Source organism: Sinocyclocheilus grahami, unplaced genomic scaffold, assembly GCF_001515645.1.
Source record: "Sinocyclocheilus grahami isolate Dianchi unplaced genomic scaffold, SAMN03320097.WGS_v1.1 scaffold2144.1, whole genome shotgun sequence".
Classification (NCBI taxonomy): domain Eukaryota; kingdom Metazoa; phylum Chordata; class Actinopteri; order Cypriniformes; family Cyprinidae; genus Sinocyclocheilus; species Sinocyclocheilus grahami.
The window spans coordinates 27,361-33,797 of record NW_015507323.1 but is presented as its reverse complement, the minus strand read 5'-3'; the positions used below and the strand labels follow the sequence as shown (position 1 = coordinate 33,797).

Here is a 6,437-nt window from a genome sequence, read left to right as displayed (position 1 = left end):
GCACTACAGATGAAGACTTCAGTACAAATATCACTTGATATTTTCAATTAAAACCTTATTTACAGACCTGACATTTTGCCTTCATTTTGGGGACAGTATTTTTTATGTCCAATTTGGGGACAAACACAAACTCTGATCAAGTGAAACTTTGAGGACTATAGTGATACACAATCTCTGGTTTTGTTATACTTTTAGGACTTTCAGAAGATACATATAATTTATGCTAATTGGAAACAGAAGTACAATTCCAAGTTCAAATATTGACATATGACGTAAATGTGTGACATGGTAACGTTTTTTTTTTCTATTTGATGGTTATGGATTGGTAAGCTGTTTTTCCACTGCATATTTCTCTTAAGAGTTGCAGCCGCCTTGTGATCACATGTGCCATCAAAGTACAGCAAGAGCAAGACGAGACCAACTACCCAGATCAGACGCTGATGCTGCCCTCAAATCGGCTGTGCAAGCCTTAATGACAACACTTCATTCTCATTGGCCATGACTTTCCACAATAACCATGAAGTGTGTTGTATTGTGTTCTGATACATTCAGTTCTACGTACTCACTTTGGTGTTCATTGTACTGATCTGCATGCAGAAACACAGCTAGAAGGCTACTATAGTTCAACTCAAACACACCTCTTTACCTACACTCCTCCCTCTTTATTCTGCTTTAGCTTGGCTCCTCCTTTTCTTCCCCTTTACATACAGTCCTCCCTCTTTCATTCCTTTACTTCTGCTGATCCCTGTGATCTTCTGACTACATTAAACGATTGTAATTGCTGATAAAATAAACAATATTCACACATTGTGAAAGTGCACATTTGAAATAGCAAAAGGCAACATGTAAAAATGAATTGAACAATAAAAACAATTAAAAATTTGTCAGTGCAGTGTTTTTCTAGACTCTTCATCCTTTCTCATAATCCATCACCTTAATATTACGTTCACTCCTCTCTCTTATCCTGTCTAGTTTACTTCATTAACATTTTGTTTCCTTCTGTCCTCAAACAAATTCTCTCTCTTTATACATCTTTACTCTTCCTACTTAAACTTTTATCTAATTTCTTTGAAATGATGAGCATGATGTGGAAAGTGTTAAAACGGGGTGTAACAGGGCTTTACAGAAGTTATTCAAGTCTGATATGGTGTAAATGGTACTAATGCTTTTAACATTTTCCTCACCATGTTCTTGACTTTACAGTAAAAGGCAATGTAGCCTCTAAAATCCACCTCTTTTTTTAAAGTTGTGATCCTGTTCCGCACATAATTTTTCACACCAGTCCATGTTCGTTCCTTTAAGGCTTCTGACTCTGCTTTAATGCATCTCTCACAGTCTTGCTTACCAGGAACTTTGCAGGTCTTTATGAACTTCATCATATGTTTTTCAACTGCTGTTACCTCAAAGTCCTCCCATTTTCTTTTTGAAGGGATTGATGAACCTATAAAAATGTAAAAAAGCATCCTCATTACAACTAAACTCAGTGAGAACCAAATTAACACTGTTTCACTGTGTAGACTTTATTCATTTTGAAAAACTGCTTGTTGATGCCTATAGATAATGTTTTTGGTCATTCATTATTTAATTATTTTTGTTGTTGGTATAGTTTTCAGATCTTTCTACCTTGATCTTTCTGTGAAACAGATTGTTGATCAGTGTCCGCTGGTGCTGTTGTCTGAGGTAAGTCACTGCATCTCTCTTCATTTGCATCCTCCTCATCACTTGACATGGCATCGTCTTGTGCCTCAAGTTGCTCTACAACAATAAAAAAATCCATCACTCCTATCCATCAAAACATTTACAATTGTGGCAGATTATAGATTTGCAAACAATACAACACAGACTCAAATAAACGATGCAGTTATACTCTTACCATTAGGGTCGATTTCAATGTCGTCAAGTCGCTTTCCTTTAAAGGATGACAGTGTCCCTTTTTCCATTGCCATCAAGACTTTGCTCATCTTTGCGAGCTGCAATGTCCCCTCTGGTAACCGGTAATACTGTCTGTGTATTCTGATATCGTGTCCGAGGAAATCAGCCAGCTGATCTGCTTCATTCTCATCAAGGTTCAGAATCTTTGACATGGTTGCTATGTGTTTCCTGAGCCTAGCTGATGAGAGTGCTTCAGGATTCTTAATGCCACATTCATGAGCAGCTCTCCTTATGCACTCTCCTCCTCTGTAGGCAGACATTGCTCCAGATCTAGCAAACATGAAGGGATTCTCAGCTGGCACACCACAAACCTCACGTGTTTCAACAAGCAGCTCCATGGCAGAAACCAATGTAGGCTTGAGGAGCACAGGAACCTTTCTTCCCCGTTTCCCACGAATTTCCACTCTGGTGAAGTGCTTACACAACTTCCTCTCAAATTCAGAAAGACAGATGGCTATGTCTTCATGTAGCTCATAAGAATCCCGGCTTTGAAAAGCTGGCAAAAGCATCCGTGACACCTCACCTTCTCTTCGTCTATTGAACAGGATGACTTGGGACAGTGTGACTTTGGCAAGAGCAGCATAGTTGTGTGCAGAGGGACTGTTTCGGAGTTTATTTAGTAATTCCTGGTGTTGTTTTTCAAGATGTGCGTACAGGACTTTGACATCCTGGGTAAAAGGAATGATCTGTGGTGCATTCCACTTTGCTTCTTTCAATGTGGTTAAAGCACCAGCAGAAATGTTCTCATTCCACCTTGCTTGGTGTACTTTTCGAAAGTTTCTCGCACACTCTGCTCGCTCATGATCACCATACATCATGGCATTACTCTCGACAATGCTGCATATCTTGCTCAAAGAATGTCCCAGTTTTAGAGCTAAGGAAGGAATGCGGTAGGTGTTTGTCTCTACGTCAAAGCCAGAAACAACTTTCACAGCTGATATCACGTTTAAAGTTTGCTGGTATTATGAAGTCCACCATGGTTCTCATTGGCGTAGTCTTTCTTGCTTCAAGAAGAAGTCTACCAACTTCTCTTATCTTCTGTCTCATGTAGTCATGTTTGGTCACATCAGATGCCATCCTGTTGAACATGTGCTCTCCCAGCTGCATGATGCTTGTGTCACTGTGAATAGTGCGTGAAACTTCATCGTAGTTCATCACGGAAAGAATTTTCTTAAAACCTTTGCTAACCTCTAAGCCGACTGGTGTTTTCAGAGCACAAAGAGATCGAACTCTTTTTCTGCCCTGTGGAGCATCATCTTTAGGTTTCAGCGGACAGATTTTAACATGTTTCCAAAGACTATGCTTGTGGTAAAGCCCTTGACAGTAAATACAGTGAATAAATTCTTTGGCATTTTTGCTCTTTTTAGGACGGTAACAGGCAACCATCTCCCCATGTCCTTTTCTCACCACAGATGTGTTGTGGGCAAAGTTTCCCCTTTTTCGAAGAAGGTTTAACTGGATTCGCCTTTGTTTAGAATGTTTTGGAAATGCTACAGCCTTTGCGACCTCCCCCTCATTGCGATGGACAAACTCAAGATGTCTTGCCAATTTTGAAAATGGCTTAGAGCAATAAATGCAATACTGTTTTTTGTTATATGATTTGCGGTTCTTCTTCGGTGATGGCATTGCCTGAACAAATGTCCTTTTGTCAGGTGAGGTGTCGGTCTCTTTAGTTTGGCCTTTCATCTTTTTTGATGACAGTGATGGCATGCATTTTTCAGATTAACTACCTGCCTTACAACTGCCATCTGAACTGCTTTCCGCATTGTCGTGTCCAGAAGCACTGCCATCTGATTCATCTGAGCTGATTTGGGGCACATAGTCAACATCGCTGTAGTCTGAGAGGTCTGAATCATTGAAGACACTTCCAGAATACTAAATAAGATAATTTAACACGTACTCAAATCATACAAAATAACTCCTTTAACCAAATGTTTTGAAACTTGCGTAAAGGGATAGACTAAGGACAATATGTAACTGGTTTTCAACAAAAGGGAATTATAAAGAGCATACAAAGTATACAACAATACCTGTCTTTTTCTTGATAGCCTTAAGTGCATCTGGAAGAGAAGAAAAACAAATAAACAAATAATACAAAGAAGTGTGCAATGACCATTCAGCAAACAACGCACTGCTGCTTATTACACAACTCCTCCTTGCAGTACTATAAATCTTTAAAACAAAATCAATATTTATACCTTATTCTGAGGTCAGAAACCCCAACTAATCACAACTGGACGTTATTTAACACTACTGTGGCAGATCTAATATCCCTGACAGTGGTAAGCTAGTAAGAGACAAGGTAACGCTAATATACATTTTAATTTATATGCAGAGTATTTCTGCATATACAGATCCTTTACTAATTTTATTTACACCTCCCTTAGTGAGAGTGTCTCAGACACCTGTGATGGAGAAATCACAGAAGTGGATGCATCACAGGGCAAAGGGGCAGGTGATGATGGCCTAACAGGAGAGGATGAAGATGATGTGGCCATCGCAGGGGCAGGTGATGATAATGATGGCAATGCGGAGAGTGGAGAAGGGCGAGAGGCTGGTAATTCCTTTACAGAGGTAGACATAGCACAGGGTGCCAAAGAGGGTACATCAGATGACTGGAATACCTTGAAAACATAAATGAGAAAAATAAGTTAAGTGGAAAGCTTAAAATGACAAAGGAAACTGGTCAATGACCATTAGCAGTTTAGAGGGGTCATATTATGCCCTTTTGTGAAATCCTTATATTGTTTTTGAAGTGTTGTAGAATAGGTTTTCATGTTTAATTGTTAAAAAAACACTACTTTTATATAACACTATAATTTTTAATATAACACTATTAATTATTTACATTATTGCAGTGCCAATCTCCTGAGTTCTGCCAAACCCTCAGATTTCTTCTGGTCTCTATGAAGCGCCCGCCTCCAAATTATTTTTCTTTGAAGCAAGAAACTGCCACTAATATAAAAGCAAAAAATAATAAACTAATGTAATAAAACATTCTCAAGCTTACTGAAGGCAAGTAAACACTCTAAGTATTACTTACAAGCTAAATGATATATGAATATATTACTCCAAAAACCTTTTTTTTTTTTACGTTTTTCAGATAGTAGCCAAGTAAAGGCTTCTAGAAATAGCCTACTACAGACATTTCATGAAGTAATAAATGTAAAAATAATCTTCACTGTATACATTAAATATAGATGATTCTTATTAAAGTTAAGTGATTCAGTCAAGAGCAGTTTTCTTTTCTTTTGTTTGATTAACATTTATGACGCAGTCGGCGGCTGCAGGTTTACGCTGTTGCTTTAAGATCTGACGTATAGATCAAATATTTTGACACATCTGTATTTCTCCCAATTGTTCAACTTCACTTAAGACAAAACTGCATTTACATGAATAGTCTCCAAGACGGGCATTTTGACATAACTTTTTGTGTAAGTGTGTAGCAATAACAGAACTTAAGCGAAAGAACTCGGTATTCGCAAAATTGAAAACCCATAATATGACCCCTTTAAATATATTGAGGTGTTAAAGTAATGAGATGATCATGTTTACATATTACTCACAACGCAATCCTCACGTATGGCAGTCTTTTCTTTTTCTGCTCTATTAAAGTGCTTAGAGCAATTGTTATGATGTTCCCGTAGTTTGGCCAATCTTGACTGAAACCTCTCCTGCTGACATACAAGGACGTATTTAAATTAAAACAAGTGTAAGATGTAGATTAACAATATTGAAAACTGAGACACCAAAACACATTAGACAAAACGAAAGACAAAAAAAACACCACAGAAGTGAACAAAAAGTAAACATAAAATTATAAAATCATTAAAGGCACTTCCAGAATTCTGAATAAGAGAAATTAACAATTAATCAAATCGTTCAAAATAATTTCTTAAACCAAATGTTTTAAAACTTGCGTAATGTTATAGACTAAGGACAATATCTAACTGATTTTCAAAAAGAGGTAATTATAGAGAGCATACAAAGTATAGAACAATACCTGTCTTTTTCTTGATAGCCTTTGCCTCACAGGTGAGGATGAAGATGCTGTGGTCGTAACAGGGGCAGGTGATGAACGCTGCACAGGTGAGGATGAAGATGCTGTGGTCGTAACAGGGGCAGGTGATGAACGCTGCACAGGTGAGGATGAAGATGCTGTGGTCGTAACAGGGGCAGGTGATGAACGCTGCACAGGTGAGGATGAAGATGCTGTGGTCGTAACAGGGGCAGGTGATGAACGCTGCACAGGTGAGGATGAAGATGCTGTGGTCGTAACAGGGGCAGGTGATGAACGCTGCACAGGTGAGGATGAAGATGCTGTGGTCGTAACAGGGGCAGGTGATGAACGCTGCACAGGTGAGGATGAAGATGCTGTGGTCGTAACAGGGGCAGGTGATGAACGCTGCACAGGTGAGGATGAAGATGCTGTGGTCGTAACAGGGGCAGGTGATGAACGCTGCACAGGTGAGGATGAAGATGCTGTGGTCGTAACAGGGGCAGGT

The 6,437-nt window shown here is 38.9% G+C and overlaps 1 pseudogene; it reads right to left on the bottom strand.

Annotated features, from left to right (window-relative positions):
• Positions 1-493: 493 nt before the first annotated feature.
• LOC107574199 (uncharacterized) lies at positions 494-3,618 on the bottom strand (annotated as a pseudogene).
• Between the last annotated feature and the right edge of the window lie 2,819 nt (positions 3,619-6,437).